The sequence below is a fragment of the Pleurodeles waltl genome, chromosome 2_1 (assembly GCF_031143425.1).
Source record: "Pleurodeles waltl isolate 20211129_DDA chromosome 2_1, aPleWal1.hap1.20221129, whole genome shotgun sequence".
In the NCBI taxonomy this organism is placed as follows: domain Eukaryota; kingdom Metazoa; phylum Chordata; class Amphibia; order Caudata; family Salamandridae; genus Pleurodeles; species Pleurodeles waltl.
In genome coordinates this window covers 300,781,141-300,803,023 of record NC_090438.1, presented here as the reverse complement: position 1 = coordinate 300,803,023, position 21,883 = coordinate 300,781,141, and positions in this window count along the sequence as shown.

Here is a 21,883-nt window from a genome sequence, read left to right as displayed (position 1 = left end):
GCGTCAATTTCAAGTGCTCGGTCATGGATCCTCTTCGGCTTGCTGGGTTTTCAGACGCCCGAGGACGTTGCGTGGATTTCCGGCACTGACAGGACGAAGTCAAGGAGCTGCGTCGATCCGGTGGGCGTTGTGTCCAATTTTCTACTGCAGAGCAGGCACTGCATAGATTCCTCTCTGGAAGTCGGGATGCGTCGTTCCGGCTCGGCAGTGCGTTAATCCGGTGAGGCCGTGCGTTGAATTTCCGGTCACTGCGCTGGCGCTGCGTCGATCTTCTCAATGCAAAGTCAGGCTGCATCATTCCTGTTCAGCGTGCAGGGACATTTTCACTGCAGTGCAGGCTGTGTGTTGGTTCTGGCAGGCTGTGCGTCGAATTACGTTGCACAAGGAGTCCTTGTAGAGATGAAGTCTTTTTGGTCCTGAAACTTCGGGGAACAGGAGGCAAGCTCTATCCAAGCCCTTGGAGAGCACTTCTTCACCACAGCCAGAGAGCAGCAAGGCAGCAGGGCAACAGCAAGGCAGCAGTCCTTCACAGAAAGCAGACCGGTGAGTTCTTTGAGCAGCCAGGCAGGTCTTCTTGGCAGGATGCAGGTTCTGGTTCAGGTTCTCTTTTCCAGGAAGTGTCTGAGTTGGTAGGGGCAGAGACCCTGTTTAAATACCCAAATGTTCCTTTGAAGTGGGGAGACTTGAAAGAGTGGCTTAGAAGTGCACAAGGTCCCCTTTCAGTTAAATCCTGTCTGCCAGGGTCCCAGTAGGGGGTGTGGCAGTCCTTTGTGTGAGGGCAGGCTACTGTCCTTTGACATGCAAGTGTCAGGCCCTCCACCCTCCCAGCATTAAAAATGCAGATGTATGCAAGTGAGGCTGAGTATCCTGTGTTCGGGGTGTGTCTGAGTGAATGCACAAGAGAGCTATCAACCAAACCCAACCAGATGTGGATTGTAAGGCACAGAAGGATTTAAGTGCAGAGAAATGCTCACTTTCTAAAAGTTACATTTTCTAAAATAGTAATATTAAATCCAACTTCACCAGTCAGCAGGATTTTGTATCATAATTCTGGCCATACTAAATATGACCTTCTGACTCCTTTCAGATCAGCAGCTACCCCTCAAACAATGCTTGAGGGCAGCCCCAATGTTAGCTTATGAAGGGAGCAGGACCTCTGTTTTGTCTGTGTTTAGCTTGAGGCGGCTCTATTCTATCCAGTCTGCGATAGCATGAAGTCCCTTGTGGATGTTGTTTCTTGCTGTTGCTGTTGTGGGGTCTTTCGTGAGGGAGATGATCAGCTGGGTGTCATCTGCGTAGGATACAATGTTAATGTGGTGGGATCGTGCGATGTTGGCGAGGGGAGCCATGCAAACGCTGAAAATTGTTGGGCTGAGGGAGGATCCTTGTGGGACGCCACAGACGGTTTTGGAGGATTCGGACAGGTAGGGCGGAAGGCGGACTCTCTGGGCTCTGCCGGAGAGGAAAGAGGAGATCCAATCGAGGGCCTTGCCGCGGATCCCGGTGTTATGGAGACGTGTTCGAAGGGTGTGGTGACAGACGGTGTCGAAAGCTGCGGAACGGTCCAAGAGGATGAGCGCTGCGGTTTTGCCTTTGTCGAGCATGGTCCTGAAGTCATCTGTGGCAGCAATGAGTGCGGTCTCCGTGCTGTGGTTCTTGCGAAATCCGGATTGGGAGGTATCGAGCGCTTTGCTGTCTTCCAGGTAGCGGGAAAGTTGGCTGTTCACAAATTTTTCAATGGCCTTCGCTGGGAAGCGGAGGAGGGAGATAAGTCGGTAGTTAATGGGGTTATCTGGTTCTACTTTGGGTTTCTTCAACAGGGCATTGACGTCGGCGTGTTTCCATCTCTCCGGGAAGGTGGCTGTCTCGAAGGAGCTGTTGATGATTGCGCAGAGGTGGGGTGCGATGATGTTGCTGGCTTTGTTTTAGATCTGGTGCAGGCAGGGGTCCGAGGGAGAGCCGGAGTGGATAGAGGCCATGGTGTTGATGGTGTCTTCATTGTTGACGTGGGTCCAGGAGCAAAGAGGGTTGGTGTTGTTTGATGTGTTGGGTTCGTGGTTGTCTGTGGTTGTCCGATGGGTCTGGGGTTTGAAGCTGTTGTGGATGTCTTCGATCTTTCGACGGAAGTGAGTGGCAAGGGAGTGGCAGAGTTCCTGTGATGGCGAGGGTTCGTGGGAGCAGGTCCTGGGGTTGGAGAGTTCTTTGATGATGCCGAAGAGCTCTTTGTTGTTGTGGGCGTTGGTGTCTATTCGGCTTTTGTAGTTGGTTCTTTTGGTAGTGCGGATCAGCTGGTGATGTTTGCGGATGACAGTCTTGAGGGCGGTGTGGTTGGATTCGGTGGGTGCAAGGCGCCAGGTCTTTTCCATTCTTCGACATTCCTGTTTGGAGACCTGCAGGTCAGGGGTGAACCAGCTGGCCTTGTGTCTGTGGTGGGAGTCTGAGGGTTGTTTGAGTGGTGCGAGGGTGTTCGCGCAGTCTTCTAGCCGTTTATGCAGGTAGGTGGTGGCTGTGCTGGGGTCCCGGGTACTGTGAGGGGGTGCCCAGGTGAGGGTGGAGATCAGCTGTTCTGTTGAGATTCTGTTCCAGTAGCGGCGGGGGGTTTAGTGGTGAGGTGGTGAGTGACCAGCTTCTGAAAGGAGAAATGGATGCAGCGATGGTCGGTCCATAGGAGTTCGGTGGTGTGGCTAACATGAAAACCTCATGAGGGGGAAAACAGAGGTGGTAGAAAAGAGACAGAACTAGAATCAAGTAGAAAGATTTACCTGCAGGGAGCAAAAAAATCAGTGACAAAAAATGGAAGAGGTCAAGAAATGTGATGAAAAATAAGGGACAAATGTGTTGCAACATATCCTTCACGCACAACTTTATTTTTACATATGGTTCTAACAGGATCTGACATCAGAGAAAAAAGATGTTGCGCCATCTTGATTGGGATCGTCAGCCAACATCCTATAGACAGGCCACCATTCTGGAAAAGGCATGTTATAAGGCGGGACCATGAGCTCATTCTAGAAATCATGGCATTCTTTGGGAACGGAAGACGAAGCCCAGGTTTGACAACTTTCACCCAGTGCCACTTTCCTTATGCTTGAGCCTGATGCTCCCATTCTCGCCCTCTATTCTAGGCTCACTGAACACACCTGCAGGAAGCCACCAGCATGGAGACACCTTGGAGGTCTAGGCGGCACAGGCACTCAGCTATGTGATGAGCATGGCATCACAGAATGAGCTGCCTGACAATGTGATGAATGCTATTTCATCTTCAGTCTGCACAGGGCCTCTGAAAAGTGCTCTACTCTACTGTTGACACAAAAGGGCATCAATATGGATAGGATACGTGGCTTAGTATTGTTGGTGTAAAGATAGAAAATCTAGTTGCATGCCAGTAGAGCCACATATTAGAATCTGGTAGGCTGAGGAAGGAGTCCTTTGGCCACCCTTTTCAGATCCTTGAAATGGTAGAAAATAGAGGGATAGACACTGCCTCAACAGAGTTAAATGTTAGTGAGGGTCCTTAATTCATATTGTGCCTGGCTAACTTCCCTGGGCACATCGTTTGATGTTACTTATTCTTGTTGCATGGGTATTGGTTCTCGTGGGTTGGAATAGTCTGGGGTGGAATGCTTAAGAGTTGGAATGTGGATATAGAATGTCGGCGAGTAGAAGTGTGAACGCTGAATTTTTCCTAATAAATATTCATGTATTCTGAATGTTGAATCTGCATAGAAAATGAATTAACATAGAAAAAAATGCACAACTTGGAAAATGTGCCTACTTGAGTGGCCGTCACTAATCACGAAGTGTCCTTATTAATTGCTTATCAAAATAAATTGATGTGCTCATGTTTAGATTAATGTAGTAGTATATTATATTGATGATTACTTATTATGTATTTGCTTTATTGAATTGTAGGTATTAAGTTAGAGAGGTTTTAGGCCTAGTTGCACAGCCTCATGTTAAACCGTACTGTTACGATAATGCTGTGAGAAAATGTTTGCTTGGAGAATTTAATACCTGAATTTTTCTTTTCCACTGAGTTGACCAGACGCTACTAGATTTTTTCTTTTCTCCTGAGAACTGCTTGCTAGAATATGCTGTATTAGCTATTGTTACAATGTAAAGTTTAGTGTGTGAGAAAGCGATGTTCCCAGGGGCTAACAACGGATGCACTGACTGAAGGACAGAAAGATACAAAATTGTTACCTGATGAGTCTGACAATGGTAACAGGAGAAGAGGAGCCAATCATCGACGTGTGAAAGACAGTTTATTTATATCTTAGATTTGAAATTCTACTTTCATTGGACTAAATGTAAACATACGATTCTTTGACAAATGGCAACGTGGGAAGACTTTTAGATGATTTTAACTTAGCCTGACCACACCGAGAGGGATGGGACTATTCTTGTTTTCCATCTCCACCGATGAGGAGTACTTGCCTTTGATTCTTTTGCTTAGAGAATTCTATCTTTAACTTTAATGTTTAAACTTCTGATGCTGAATGCTGATCCTTAAACTGTGCTTTACAAATGGTTCGGATAGTTAGACTCCCCAGTTCTGAACCATTCCTTTCAAGGTCCAATGCTGATGCTGACCGAACAAATGTCCAATTGACGAAGACAATCGCAGTTTGCTGATCCATACTGAGGAAAGGTATTACTCAATTGTTATCGTTTGATGTAATTTGTCTTTTATTTCCTAGGTACCAACCGTTAATTTTGATAGGGCCCTAGCTAGATGGTTTTCCAAATTTGTATTGACTAAATTGATTTGCATGAAGTCCAAACATGCTATTTCAATCAGAAGGTTAGAAAGGGATGACCCTAAATGTTAGTAGGTTGCTATTAACAATTAATAGATGTAACGCAGTTGCTGAATCTAAATGTATGTTATTTCTATTGCGCAGTTGTTCTTGTTATTGATTTGTAGTGTAACTCTAGAGTGCGCAATACTTCATGCTTTGGTTAAATTGAGATTCTTTAGAAGATTTGGTCAACCAGTGTTGTTTCTGTACGTATATCATTTGATTTTGAGACTAAGTTACGTGATACTAGCATTGTTGACATAGGGAAATACACATTCTAACTTTTACATAATGTTGTGGTTATTCATGGCCAAAGGGGGTTATGGTGAGTGGAATTACTGACTCCAAAGATTATTGATACAGTTGATTGATATTGTTATTGACTTGTATTGAAATGGAGTCCTATGGTGGGAGTTACTCTAAGTGCAGTCAAAAGGTCCATCGTACCTCTAACTCGTCCCCATATCAATTAAAGATAAGAAACCAAATAAGGTCAGACTCACTAACATAAGTTGCTTGCTTCCCTGTACTACGGTGGTTGTCAAGATAACTTGCTGATAATAAATTAGCTGTATTAACCCTTGAAAAAGAGTGCTTTCTTCACTTACTGCACATTGGCAACGAGTTAAGGAGTACCGAAGTAGTGTTCAGCGTATCGAGCTGATGGTACTGCTGCTGTCAAGTCACCATTGTTACTGCTATTTTTTGTCTTTGAGGTTGGGACACGCCATGAAGACCCAGCATTGTTGACCGTTTCCTATGGTGTACGGTGTATTCCTAAGGAGCTACATTATTTATTAAAATTAAGGATCTCTGCACATTTACTGGACTGGATTTTCACATAATTTTACTGGAAAACGTGTGAATTGTGTTTGGGCAGCCATTTTGAATCAGGCTGTTTCAGACTGAAGATTGTGTGCCTGAAAATATTGTTGTGCACACAATATTGGCAGCCATCTTAAGTCATACGGTTTTCCTCAACGTTGCTGTGTAAATAGGATTCGAAGTGTACATATTTTCGCTATCCATCTTGGATTTGGAAGTTGTCATCTGCAAACACAGATGCCATGGAAATATAATATTTTCTAGCTTACACCACAAGAACTTTCAATTGTATTAAAGACACGGAGGCGAGGATTATGCTTTTCTCTCATTACTGTGAAAATTTCAGCAGCCAATCACAATACATTAAAGAATAAACTATGCTACCTATGTCAGAATAGGTAAGCCATATCACATGAACCAATTATATACAAGAATTCTTTATAAGTATCAAAGAGTCCATTTTGTGTCCTCTTTCTTTGCAGATTATTAGCCATAACCACAACTGAAAACTAATGAACAACGAACTGCAGAGAAAAAAACTAGAATCATCTGAAAAACCCATCCAAAGAGCAGAAGAAAACTCCAGGGAAGTAGAAAGGATCCAAAGCGCTGCCCAGGCCAATCCACCTATAAAGCTGGTCTGCTCCAGATCTGTTACTAATCATAACCTGGAAATTCAGAAAAAGAAGCCATAATATCCATGTTAACCGAAACATCATCATCAAAGCAATCAAATGTTAGAAAAACATCCCATCTAAACAAAAAATACATAGGGTGGGATACATCATACAATCTGATAAGAAAAAAGTATATACTTATCCCCTACGTCGCGATGAAGGGAACATCAGGGTGGGATAATCCTCACCTTTGTGTCCTTAATAGAATTGAAAGTTCTTGTGGCATAAGCTAGAAACATTTATATTCTATGTCATGACTGGAGGCTCTGATTATACTTGCTTAAAGCCAATCTATCACCACTGAAGCTTTGTCCACATTCGGTTTATAATAAAAAGACTTGAATGTCAATTTGGACAACCAGTCTCGCGAATATCCTCTAATCTGGGACCAAAAGTGAATGATTTCGAAGCCATAGGTCCTCTGGCCGAATGAGCTCTGAAAATGCAGACGTCTATTCTGGCTTCGGACAGCAATCAGTGCATCCATCTTACCAAAGTAACAGCTGCCTTAAAGGGTTTCTGAAGGCAATGAGGACCTGACCTCCTCCAGGATCCTATCTAAATTCACTCATAACAGCTTTATAAGGTTTAAGGCATTGTACCACACACAATTTAGAATTATGGGGAAATGCCAGATACAAAATTGTCCTAGTATTAGTTATAGTATGTCTAGAAATGAAGAAAGAAACTCCCTCAGGAGAAAAAATCCTGCCAGACAAATCAAGGGCACGGATAACCAAAACCCTTTTACATGATATCAGACAAAGCAACATCATCAGTATGGCAGACAGTTGTTGTGTTAAAGGTATTTATTCTCTGGCCACCTTTCTAAGAAAGATAAAACCACATTAACATCCTAAAGGCAAAAGTATCTGGGTTATGGAGGTTTACAAAAATGAATGCTTCTCATGACAAGGTTTTCTCCCACTGGCTTCCCTGAAAGCGGTAAATTCCCCCCAGAGATGGCTGATCAATAATTGTTAATAGACCTATAAGCCAGACCGGTGGCCACCAAAGAAGCAAGGAAGTTAATCACCAAATTGACATCTGCTCTAAAGGGATCTGAATCCTGCTCCGTACACCAATGCACCCATCCTCTCCAAGTGGAAGTATAGCGTTTGTGTGTGCCAGACGCCCATGCTTGTTTGATGTAGAATGAAGCCTGTGGAGAAATGCCTGGCATTTGCCAATGACTACGGAAATCGTCCATGCTACCAATTGCAGTTGACCCGCAGATATCAACAGATGCGGATTCCCCAACCAGCCTAGAAGCAGATTGTGTTGAACCAGAATCAGGCTCAGGATGTCGAATGATAACTCTAGAGCTATTGGAAACCATGGCTGTACTCTCCATAGCAGAGTCACTTAAATCATTTCTACTTCCTGTCGCACCTGAGCCAGGACTCTCGGTATCAGACTGAACTGGGGAAAGGCATACCCCGATGGAGGGACCAGTCTTGAGGGAAAGCACCCATGGATGTTGCTTCTGGATCCGGTCTCCAATTGAAAAACTGAGGAAGTTGTCGGTTCAGGCAGGAGATGAAGAGCTCCACCGAACAAGGCCCCCTCTTGCGATTGTGAAAATAAAACACACTCTGGTGCAGTCTCCAATTGATGAAGTCCCGAAGAAATCTGGAATTCCAATCCACTACTGAGTTCTTCTCTCTCAGTGGTATTCCGCAATCACTGAAATCTGGTGCTGAAGACAGAATTGCCACGAGTCCTTGGAACTCTCCGCTACCAATCGTGATCTTGTACCACCCAGCTTGTTGACATACCTGACTGCTGAGATATTGTCCATCCACAGCAGAATTCAACAATCTGTCCGATGAGGGGAAAGACTCTTGATTGGAAAAGAGCCCGCTAGGAGTTGTAATCAGTTTATGTGGGGATGAAGTTCTTTCTCTGACCAGCGAACTCACCCCCCCATGGTCAATGACTTGCGTGGGCTCCCCAGCCCCATCTGCTGGCAACTGATTCCAGGACAACATTCAGAGAGCTGACGAATATTGCCTTGCCGTTCCAGTAATCCATGTGATCGAGCCACCACGTCATCTCCGTTCTGTCCTCCTCTGATAGAGGAATTCGATCTGAGTAGGAAAGACCCATTTGCAGATGTAAAATATTGAACATCTGAAGAGCTCTGTAATGGAGAGGGCCCGGAAAGATTACTTGGATGGATGAAACCAAATGGTCCACTATCCATCCTAGAGCTCTCACCGAGATTGTCTGCTTGCTTAATGTCAGTCTCAATTCCTTTTTTACACTGCAGACTTTCTGCTCCGTAAAAATCAACTGGGAGTCAATTGAGTCTATTTGGGAGCCTAGGAACTCCTTAGCTTCAACTTTGCCTGTATGATAAGAAATCCCAGGTCTTGGAGCAGTTGAATTGTCCATGACAGGTGCAGGGTCATTATTTGAAGGTCCTGTGCTAGCAAAATCAGGTCATCAAGGTAAACAATGAAACTCACTCCCCTGGTGCGAAGTGACTCCGTCACAGGCCTCATTAGTGTGGTGAAGCACCAAGGGGCTGACGAGAGCCCAAAGGGGAGGATCTGGAACTCAAAGCATTGACCGAGCCAAATGAATTGCAGAAATCGATGATGGGGTGGAAAGATAGGGCAATCAGATATGCGTCCTTTCGGTCCAAGCGGACCATCCAGTCGCCCTCTTGCAGAATATACCTTAATAGATGGATCCCCTACATTTTAAAGTGCCTGTAAACTACTCGGGCGTTGAATTACTTTAAATTTAAGATGAGGCGGGACCGCCTCCTTTCTTGTCCATCAAAAAGATGGTGCTGATGAAACCCTCGGGATGTGGGGAAGAAAGGCCAATCACCTCATCTCACAAGAGAGATTGAAGCTCTTCTGAGATAACGTGTTGCTCTTGTAGGGAAATATTTAGCTCTGTGGGGGGTGTCACTTGGAAAGGGGATTGATAGAACTCCAGTTTGAAGCCTTGCACAGTTTTGAAAACACAAGGGTCTTTGGTCAGCAATTGTCATTCTGTAGAAACCATTGTGTTCTGCCCCCTAAAATCACTTCCGAATGAATAATAATCCTCATATGCAGAAGACAAACTTGACCCTGTTGACCTCTGCTATATTCTTTTGGGAAACAGTGTCGTCCTCCACAATATCAGGTGTGGTAGAAGGTAGTGTCGGCTGACTGTACTTGGCCATATCTGCATCCACTATCTGAGAAGTCTCATTCGTGTGAGAAACAGCCTGGCAATCATCCCGCAGTCATCCAGGTCTTCGAAAAAGAGTGTTGTGGAACACCTTCTTCAAAGACAGTTGCACTTTGTCTATGGAGCTGATTATTGCCGTATACTTGGAGAGATCCTTAATAAAGAGACCCCTGAAGAGGAGTCCCTGTGCAACTGAAACCGCTTCAGAAGATGCCAAATCGTTCGGTTTCTCGTCGATCCTCATTAGAATAGAACATCGGCACTCCATGGAGATCGCCACTTTGGCATTCCCCAGTTGGTAAACTACCCTTTGTGCCCAGCCCACCAGATTATCTGGAGCGATGGGCGAATTTCTCTACTTGGCCTGAAACACAGCAGCATGCACAGTGCCAAGCGCAGTACTTCTAGTTGAAAAGGCGTTAAGATCCCCCGCCATCCCCCTCCCCGAGTCCTGGTGGCCTCACTTCCACCAGGAAGGTCCTATATCAGTCCGGTGCGATCACTGAGTCAGCGATGAAAACCCATTCCATACCTTCCGAAACGTAGCCACAATGCCCAACCTGTTGGTAATGTTAACGCCAATGTGGGTCACTAACGGCATCGTAGTCTTGTCTCCTTGTCTGTATAGCCGCTGTCCATTCTGTTTTAAAGTGTATTTGTCAAGGTGGTCCTGTAGTGTAGCCATTTATAATGTAGCTTTCTGCACGTTTGCTTAAAGTATTAGGCCTCTGTGCACTTTGCCCTAGATGCATTTTATTTAGCCTTGCACTGTTATTTTACAATAGCAAGTTTCACGGTCTTGTTTTATTTTCTTCTATCACACTGTTTAGCTTACTTCAGCACTGAAGTTCTCAAACAATACATTCTTGCTCGCTCTGTGCTTCAGTCAAGGATACAGTCTGGTACATTGCCGATAGACGTGGCAGAAGTTTAGTCTTTAGGGTTCGTAGAAAGTACACATTCTTACGTAGGGACGTTTCTTAGAACACCGGCGTGTTAGTTATAAAAACACTTCCTAGTCCTGGTACACATAAGAGGGAGATCCCGACCAGGAACCCACAACTAGATGCTGATTGCCCTGTTGCAGATGCTGATCCCGATCACAGGCCTTTGCTCAGGTATGAGGGTTGATGTCCTCCCGGGGGAACCTGAAAGACAGGCTTAGAGCTTAACATGCTGTGCTCAAGATAGAACTTAGAGGAGGGAACGTAATTTAGTTGCACCATGATAGCGTTATTCTTATGTTTCACTCTCCTCGTTACTATTTCAGTCTACTGTGTTGTATGGTTCTGGTTATTGCGGTTCACGCCTTGTTATCTAAAATGCAGTCGTTTTATTAAACCAATCTTTAAAACTTAAACTGCCTTTGTCATTTATATATGAGACCACACTGTGTATGAGAGAACTGGTTGGGACCTGAGTGACCACGACTTCCCTGGGAAGCACTAAGATGTCATGCGCTCGGCTGCCCAATTGTCTCTTCCCTTTGGGAGAGATAAGGCACTGCTAGTTAGCCGGAGCTCAACCCGGATTTGGTGTGACAAGGGTCCTTTGCCGTGGGTTAGACTTAGTCCCCCACCCAAAAATCCAGTAGTCTCATTGGGATAATGAGAGCCTACTCGACATGGCGCTGCCAACGATTGGTCTGGCTCTAATTTTTGGGTCCACCAGTCTCTCTCGGTCTCATATATTATAATGATCCCTCGGTTCCTTTAACGGAGACGTCCGTGGCACTGAGGACTTCCACCACCGCGATATACAGTGATTATACATATAGCCGATGATTGTTCAAGCTTGAACCTTAAAAGGAAAGACCCCGTTTTGGTGTGACTTCTCTGACCCATTGCTGTTTTTCTAATGGCGAATCCCCAGGTTATACAAATAGCGCTTAATATGAGGCAGCCGCTCACGGCACATTTGCTTGCACATGGTCTTAGGATCCAGGGTGGTCCAGTCACGTTTGTGGTGGCTGCCAATGCAGCCTATAGAACAGAACTTTTTTACTCTTGGGTCACATTTCCAGCAGTTGATGGGAATACAAATGCATTTCACACATATATGGTTGCGAACGCGCCTGGCCAGTACAGGGTGTACGCATACCTAGAGATCTATCTTATCAAGAACATAATAATTGGCTTGATGGCGCCCTACCCCATACAATATTGCCAGTAAGGTTAGGTCCACTGAGTAATGAGGTTCCGACCTGGCCTTTATTGGCCACATGTACACCACATCCTGCGGTTGCAAATATGCCCGTGGCTGAAGTTCGTCGTTTATATACAGACTTAACGGCTACATTTAGGCGCCTAGTACAATTTGTGATGCAGACACTGAATACGAACCCAGTGCGTGCTGCTCCAGCACAACTACAAGCAGTAGCTCCAGGTATAAACCCGGCGACTGTACACTCTATCATGGGTAAGGTTCCAGCCAAACGGGAGGAGACTCCATTTTGGCTGGCACAGAAAATTAATACGCTGGAGGCGGTATTTCCCCATACGGGACCTCAGGACAAACATAGAATATTAACTATGTGTTTACCATTTGGCATGGTTCCCACAGTGGAACATTGTAATATATGGGGCACAGTGTTTACGGCGCTCTATACAAAGGCACACGGTACACCGACATTAGCGAACCTACCGGAAGTGCTTAAACAGATTCAGGATGAATACGGGGCTGCCCCAGCCTTAGATTTGGGAATGCAACTGATGGGCAATTTTGCCATGGTTTCTTCAATAATACTAAGTAATCTTAAAGGGGAGGCAGTTGCACTAGCGGTGCGTATGCATCTTCGTGATGTCCCGAAACTAGATCAGAAGCGGGAACTGCCTAAAATAATAGCAGAAACATATTCCAGTATCGGTCGAGATAGCCTAGGGGCTAGACCACAGAAACCACAGTTTCAAGGGAAAATTAGTAAAGACAATACTAAACAGCAACCTGAGGGTAATAAAAAGCGCTGGGAGAAAAAAACAACAGACATCTAAAAAAGAAATGGGAGAATCTCCGTGCACGGAGACCCCGCAGACTAGGTATAATCTCAGAAATAGGGATAACTTGAAAACGCCTGATAGATATCAATACACTGATACACGCCAATCTCGTTCCTTTCAGGACTCATCGGAAAAGAGAAATGAGAGAGGTGTGCGGTCAGAGCGGAGAACAGAGTACGTGAAACCAAGGCAGGAATCACAACGCTCTTCAGAGGTTTCTGTCAAGAAGGAAGAGAAACCGATACAACAAAAACAACAGTTTAAAAAGAAAAAGTGACGGCAGTCTCAGTTAGACATGCCACACAGGAAGAGAGTTCTCTTGAAGAACAAGACATGGGCCCTAGCACTGCTAGAGGTCACAATAGTTTGCCGGAATCTTCTAGAGCATCTGGAGGTGAAAGCAACTGATGACTTCATACAAATTGAAACAGCAGATATGCGTGTCTCTGAACCCGATAGGGTGTATACAGTGACTTTACAATTGGAAGGAGACATTGAACGCACTATAAATGCAATATTTTGGGATCGTGTAGTCAAGATATATGACATTTTGCTAGCTGAACAGGATTGGCCGCCTGACTTTGTTCGCACCTGCCCAGTTGGGGAGGAGGTTATTAAACCTTCGTTCTCACCACTTGTTCCATGGGAACTCGCAGAGTCCTATAGCATAAAATGGGCTCTAGCACAAGCACCTGCCTTATATAGAAATCACGTAGGGTTGGATAGGGATTCTCCATATCATATAATTCAGATTAAGGGTGAACCTCAGCCACAACCGCAATATCCAATAAAACATGAAGCAAGGGCACCGGTGAGAGAAATACTTACGCAATTAGAATACCAGGGAGTAATTGAACCCTGTGTCTTGCCGATGAATAATCCCTAATTCCCTGTAGCGAAACCGGACCATTCATATAGAATAGTCTTAGACTACAAACATTTGAATGGACATACACGTACATATGCTATTCAAAATTCACAAAGCGCCGCACTGATGAACAACATTGTGCCGAAAAAATATAAAACAACTTTAGACATCTCGAATGGTTTCTTCTGCCATACAGAATATAGCACCCGGAAGTAGGGACCTCACAGGGTTTAGTGCGTTAGGCTCCCAGAAAAAATTCTGTTGTTTGCCTCAGGGATATAAGAATAACCCAGGACTGTTTGCGGCTCGTGTGACTGAAATTTTACACGGGTTGGACCCTGAAGCATTGTCATATGTAGATGATCTATATCTCACGGATGACGAGTTACTACAACATTTAAGACGGGTAGCCGGCATTGTTGTTGGGTTTGCCAAAATAGGCTACAAATTTAACTTAAAAAAAATCAAAAATTGCCTTCCTCAGCGTCATATTCCTGGGATATGAGCTGTCAAATGAAGGTAAGAGCCTAGCGCCACAATTTTTTAAAAAATGTGCACAACTGCAACCACCTAATACGATTAAGAAACTCCAATCATTGTTGGGCTTTCTAAATTTTGGCAGAACATACATTCCTGATTATGCTACACGCATAAAACCTTTATACGAATTAATTCGTCCTGATTTTTCGAGTAAATTCTGGACAATTGAACATACACATACTCTTTGGGAGTTACCAACAGATCTTCTAGCTGCAAAACATTTACATACACGGGACAATAAGACACATTTGGTCATCTGGGTGATAGCTGGGGCCATTGGGTTTACGTATGTCACATTCAATGAGGGTGAGACAGTCCCAATTGGATACAAGTCTCACTTGTATTCGGCTGCTGAACAACGTTTCGCACCTACAGAGAAAATTCTCACTGCTGTACAGATGGCTGTTATTAAAGAAAGACCTCTTGCCCAGGGTAAACGCATTATAGCCGTTTTCCCTATTCCCGCCCTAAAGGCTGTTACAAAAGCGAGCGTTCCTAACGCAAAAGCACTGCACCCGCGATGGATACAATGGGCTACTTCTTTAACAGCCACTGATGTAGATCACATTTTTGACCCAAAATTACAAACTCAAGAATTTCTGCAATATGAAGTTGAATATCCTCTTCCCTGTGACACGTTGCCTATTGATCAATATCAAGTAGTAATGTACACCGATGGCTCTGCGCAACCGGCGGTGGGGACAAAACACCAATATTCTGCTGCACGTGCAGTGGTGAGAGGCTATATGGAGGGGGAGAAATTCTGCCCCCAACATACTTATACACAGACTTTAGGGGATTGTACGGCACAGTTGGCTGAGCTGAAGGCTCTGCTGATGGCATTCTGTCGTGGAGCGATTAAACCGCGATTTAAAGCAATCCTTAACAGCGAGAGTCTTAGGTACGGGTCGTAGTTGGCTAACCCACCTGTATGGAGTTCAGAGAGCACTAAATAACCTGCCTAGAAGGTCCCTGGGGGGTCGTACTTTATATGAGTGCCTGTTCGGAACACAAATGTTTGTTCCGGATCTTGATGGTCCTGGTGTGGAGGCAGCGGAAACGCATTTTGACATAAATTATCGTGTCACTGTTTTGCAGGAATTACAACAGTTCCGTGAAGATAACTCTTCTAAAAGTGCTGCCTCCACAGGAATTAAGGATGTGCCAGTAACACCTACTGGTTGGATTCCCAGAGTTGGGGATCTTGTGCGTGAAAAGGTCGCAGTGAAAAAAGAATTTGGCCCTTCTTATCGAGCACCAGTCCCTGTGTTGGGGATACTCGGAATGAGGACTGTTATTTTACCACCGTTGCCGGGTGCGAAAGAAAATCGCTTTGTTTCTATTGACAATGTCAAGTTACAACATGTGGCCGATTCTGCACAGCCGACCAAGAGGAACGTCCAGTAGTTCCCGAATCCCTCTCACTACTGGGGAAGATGTTCCGCTCAAAGTTATCTATACCAACACTGTTACCTCTCCGAGCTTGGGGAGGGTGGAAGATGATCTCGCTTTAGTTCCACTGACAACAAATAATTTGGAAACATTTGATCGAGTCACCATGACTACTGACGTTGCGGATGGTGCTATCTACAGTGTACCACTGCGAGAAACACCGACACCTCCAATGAATACGGCGACACCTTTTGCACGAACTGCCTCTGGGTACATTGCCAACGACAACGATGGTCTATCGGACTCGTTTGCCTCTTCAACTACTGACCGAGGTCCACGTAAGCTGATGTGTTGGCTTAAAGATACGTATTTTGTTTTTCCATCGAACTATCTGTGGCTCTTCTTGACTATGTCAGCATTTTTTCTCTGGATAAGGTTTGTCATTACCTTTTTTCTTGTTGATACATGGTCATTTTCTTCCTGAGAGATCAGCGGTTGAACAGGTGGAGGAGGTGTTGAAGCCACATTTTTCATCACATAAGGTTCGAAGAGACTTGTTCTTTGTGAACATTTCTGCAGTGCCAATTCCGGATGGGATTGTGTGGGATAAAGTAATGTTTGATATATACGGTCCCACTGAGATCATTCAAATACCGTATGTCCTAAAGTTATCTATGAATGATATCGTAATACCTGGCATTGTATCTGATGATTGGGATGTGAAGACAGTTGATTCCATGATGACTGAATTACAATATTATACAGTCTATGAAAATGAAGATGTTTACCAGTTCAAAGACAATTATGGTGACATGTTTTGCTATAATTATTATGGGTACCATTTTATACATAAAGCGAGTAGTCCAAAAACAATATTTGACTATACGCAATGGGAACATTACCCAACTCCCCCGCAAGGGAGTTCCAAAACTTATTCTGATAAATTTACGTATTTTTCTGGGCATCATCAAATGAATGCTAAGTCATATTATTTTAAGTTAACTCCGTCTAAAGATAAGCAAATGTTGTTGACTAATATGAAATTCATATACTCAGATTCTTTTGTTTCCCGACTGTCGATTGAAGGTTATGAATATTGGTCAAATAATGTCGATTTGAAAAGTGTTTGGGGAACAAAACATTGGCAGACAAAGGGTAGAGAAACATTGTTTAGAGCATGTCTCATTCCCGTCCAAATGATATTTTTAAATGAATCAGTACAACAGACTAGCTGTTTGGGCTTAGCAACGATTGGTAATTGAACATGCCTAGCATACCTGTCCCTGCAAAAATTAATAACTGGCAGACATACATAAATGCCACTTTTAGTGAGCTTTCGGACTGGGTCCATAATAGTACATTTAACACTTCATTGACACGTCCAGGCGGGTGGTTATTGTGGCCCATGGACACCAACGGGTGTCATCAACTTTTTTATCACCTCATCGGGGGGTTTCAGGGCGAGTCGGGCAGACCCTCGCTATATATCACCAGAACATGCTGACATAAAAATTGTGCCAACAATGGTTAAGATCAGCCTCACAAGATGCAGTCAACACACATCTCACTCTCCTGTCTAATAACACTGACTTGCAAGATTTTTTTGTCAGGCCCGAAGACACCACGTAGGAAGCGTTTCTTGTAAGAAGTGTATAATGAAATATGGAAAGTTTCCCAACAGGAGGCTGCAGCCCGGTTAAGGCAAATAGATCAGGAAAATTTGAAAAAGGCATTAGCCGTTGTGGATAATGGAATGCACACCTTGTCCGACCGAATATGTACGATTAACAACATTGTTTCATCTGCTATAGACATTATACGATCTGATATGTCTTCTTTATATCATGGACAAAGTCAGACTCGGTCTATTATGCAGTTGGGTTGGACACTTCAGACATTGAGGGCGCGTCGCATTCCATGGCAGCACATCAGTGCCAGGGAGATATTTTTTTCCTTTAATTTAACACGACTGTCGCAATTTGCTATGCAGAAAGGTGTCTCAGACACCTTCTGCAACTCGCAATGGGGTCGCAAAGACCCAACTCATTAATATTAATGAGGTGGGTCGCAGTTTGCGACCCCATTGCGAGTATGGGCACTCACGGGGATGGTGGCCTGCTTGAGACAGCAGACCACCATGTCCGTGACTGCTTTTTAATAAAGCAGTTTTTTTTATTTCTATCTGCAGCCCGTTTTCCTTAAAGGAAAACGAGCTGCACTTAGAAAAAAAAACGAAACCTTTTGTTTCGGTATTTTTCAGAGCAGGCAGTGGTCCATAGGACCACTGCCTGCTCTGAAAAATTATTTTTGTTTCCATTCACAAAGGGGAAGGGGTCCCCTGGGGACCCCTTCCCGTTTGCGACTGGGTTACCATCCACTTCAAGTCGCAAATGAAATTGAATAGCATTGCGAGTCGCAAATAGGAAGGGAACACCCCTTCCTATTTGCGAGTCGGAAATGCATTTTGCGAGTCGGATCCGACTCGCAAAATGCATTTCTGCATGGCGGAGAGGCTTTTGAGCCTCGCAAACAGCGTTTTTCGCCGTTTGCGAGTCGCAAAACCCTTCGTACATCTGGCCCCTAGTTATTTCTTTTTGCATTTCAATTACTTTTCATCTTTTGGAAAGAAAAATTGTTGCACAGCTTAGTACCCTTTCTCCATGTTTGTTACATTTGCAATATTCATTTATTTTACTATGTGGCCTAGACTTCCCTCAGGCCATCAAGCCAGTAGGCCCACTACTAGTCATCAGTACATGAAAGAATGTTTCTGTGGTATATGGTTAAATAAAACGTCATTAAGGGCAGGGATGGCAATGGATTAAATTATAAATGTTGGCTCTTGTTTGTATTTCATTTTTATTCTGCAAAAAGTGTATATGTTGGCTAATTTTTGATATTGTAGAAGGATGTGTGTTGTAAAAAATTTTGGGCTCAGTGAATTTTTGTGTTTTGCCTTGCTGAATTAATGTAAGTGTTTGCTTTAGTGTTACCACCATGCCTCCTTTTTTTGGCCAAATGTGTTCTTGGTTCCCCATGCCTCCTTGCTCACTGTTGTTGTTTGACCATGCGGCTGGCAATCATTTTGTGCATTCAGCCAGTGTGTTTTGTCCGTAGGATTGCATGTGTTATTCGTTCCCCATGCCTCCTTTCTCGCTGTTGTTTTATGACCATGTGGCTAGAGGCCATTTTGTGTATAGAGTTAGTGTGCCTTTGCCATAGGCTTGCATGGATGGATGTGATACCAGTTTAATAATATGCTTGGGGATCATTGTGGTATGTGTATATTAAGAATGTGATTTTGAGGAACAGTGATTATATTATTACATGCTTTTTTGTCCCACAGGGTGCTGCCAGTGTTAAGGCTGGCCCTGCCAGTAGGGTACAATCCTCCCCCACCGACAGTCAGTTTGGCAGTCAGGATATATAGTCACATTTGGAGGGGCAATTGTGTTGCACATCTTTGAGGGTGGTCCAGATACATGTTCTGTACACATGTGTAGAAAACCATGGAGGTCGTATGTGACCCTTGTGTTATTTGAAGCTGTGATATGTACTGGTTGCCATGTCTATCCCTTCTGAAATGCCTTGTCACATGATATCTCTGACATGCATCATATATGTTGCTGTGGACACAATGACTAATGTTAGAAATCATGTCTTGCCATGCATAGGTATCCAGGTAGAAGGCAGATGTGACAACCTCCTAAATACCATTCACTGCCAGACTTTCAGACCATTGAAGAATACCACATAATCCTTCTCTATCGTTTAAATCGACAAAAAATAGGGGACTTATGTCATCAGTTGGAGCCAGATCTGATGCTAGCTGTTAGTTATCCAACCAGCATAGCACCCATTGTACCAGTCATGTCACTATTGCATTTCCTAGCCACAGGATCCTTCCAACATATAGTGGCCCTGTCAGCTGGCATGTCCCAACCTATGTTCAGTCTGGTGTTGAAGGATGTCTTCCCAGTAATGTTGAAACACCTGGACAGCTGAATCCAGTTTCCCAGACAATAGGATTTAGCCCATTTGAAGGCTGACTTTTATGGGTTTGCATACCTCCCACATGTGGTGGGGCCACTGATGGCACAGATGTTGGCTTGGTCCCACCGCATTCCAAAGAAGAAGTATACCCCAACAGAAATAACTTCCAAGTTGACTATTTTGCAGATCTATACATTTCACAGGTTTGTGCCTGTTATCCAGGTTCAGCCCATGATTTCTTCATAATGCAGAAAATCACCATACCCCAACTGATGTCACAACTATAGCCAGAGAGGGCCTGGCTGGCTGGTGTGTCACATTTGTCCTGTTTGTGTGTGTACAATGTCAGGTGCTGCAATCATGAAGTGAGAAACTCATTGTTACACATATGTCCCATTCCCTAACAGGCGACTCTGCATATCCAAACCACCCTTGGCTATTGACGCCAATAAGGAATCCAACTACGCCAGGGGAAGTCCGCTTCAATGAAGCCCATGGAAGAACAAGGCGCAGGTAGTGGAGCGGGCTTTTGGGCTCCTGAAGGTCTTGGGACTGGACAGGTGAGGCCCTCCTCTACTCACCAGGGAAAGTGTGTCAGATCACTGTGGCATGGTACATGCTCCACAACATCGCCCTGCAGAGGAATATCCAGTACACCCCAGAGGAGCGGGAGCCTGCAGTGCCACCAGGTGAAACCCATGAAATGCCAAGTAAGGATGACAGTGGCTCAGAGGAAGGAGCTGACTTGCGGAAAGATAAGTATGTCATGTGATGTGATAACTGTGACTGTACGAAGAGCTGTAGTTGTAAGAATGTGTGGAGTTGAGTGTTTTGGAGCAGATACTCTGCAATATTCAGCCAAAATGTGCCTGAAGAGTTAGCCTTTGCAATATCCCCACCGTGATGTAGCTACTTTGTTTGTGTCAGTCTCATTGCAATGTAATTTCCTTTCCAGGTGCTAGCTATGTGATTTGTGTAATAGGTATGTTTTCAAGCCTAGTCTCCTTGTTTTGTCTTTGTACAGGTACCTTCACCATGACATCCTCATGTGGGCATTTCAGAGTTGTGACATTGGCAGGTATCTGATGCAGTTCTGACATATGAAGTGGACATGGATTGTTCAAGGTAATGTAGGTTACAGAATTGCTGTGCATGAGACCTGTGCCAAGGCAGCTTGATCAGTGTTTGGGTGGAAGGTCAGAAGTGTACATTGTACTTGTTCATTGTGCTGTGTTGGGCTGATTGCATCAGGTGTGTGATCAAATGGGCATGAAATATGTTGTCTTCAGTTGCAAGGAAGGCATTCACCCTTCACATACGCTAATCACTATTATTGTATGACCTGTATGGTGCTGTAGATGTGTTTCATCATTGCAGGTCACAATGCTTGTGCCACAACACTGACGTTTGTTATATCACCAGACGCATGGCCATTGGATTATGATGTGCCTGTGATCAGGGACTGTTGTACTACCCTCTGTTTGTACTTTGGTTTATGTCATATTGTATTTCTTTGTTGTGGTATGCAATAAGGCTCAAGCTGGTGACACCATCCACTTTTCTGTGTCCCTATTCTACAGGACAATGTCTGACAAAGCCCTCCCTTCCGTGGTCTCGGGGGCTGTACCTTGGTTTATGTGCCTTAACACAATATGAATCAGCCATTCTTTGCTATGATAGTCCAGACATTTCAACAGCCTATGTGCTTCACAGTGTAATACAATGTTTGGTGTGACCAGGCACTTGTAGCAATGTGTTTGTGTGTGTTGGCAGTAATCATTAGCAGGACACTGTACCTGGAACATATCCCTCCTTGCATTAGTATCTTGTGTCTTCCTCTTACATCTCTACATAGCAAAATGTGGAACAGAAGCAAGCAGACAATGACTTTGTGATAGGTGTTTTTTTAACATTTGTGCCTACAACAAAATTGGGGCATGATGGAAAAGAAAAGTGAAGGGTTCAGTCATGGTGGATGAAATCATTGGAGTAAACGCCACACCCCTGGAAGTCCGAAGTCCAGTGTACTCCTCCCATTGGAAATGGAAGGTAGTTGAAGTACAGTCAACAGAGTGAATGTGCGGCATACAAAGGAGGTCATTTTGGAAGAGGACACTTGCTGGCATTGGTGGGTTTCTTGTCATCCGCACCTCCTGGAGGTTTTGCTGGAGGATCCCACTTGCATGGTGGGGAGGGATCTGCTGCAACAGAGCCAGGGGTGTATGGGGCGGGCTCTTCCCCTGCCAAGGTCTCACTTCCAGTGGCTGGCACCGATGAAGGGCCTGGTTTAGATGCGCCAAAGGAAGGGGTAGTGTGTTGTTGTCGATCACTGCTTGGGGTGGTGTTAATGTCCCTCAGCACCTTTCTCTCTTACTACTCCCCAATACTTGACAAATGTTATCACCCCAGGTAAGTAAACCTCATTTGGGAATTGGCAAACAGTGGTCTTTGGCGAAGAGAACAGTGGGCTTGTGTGTGGTGTTACTGAAACAGGGCTTCCTGGGAGTTGCAGTCATGTAACTCCCTGTACTACTCACACTTGACAAATGTTATCCTCCCAGGTGAGTCTACTTTAATCAAGAGATCACAAACAATGCT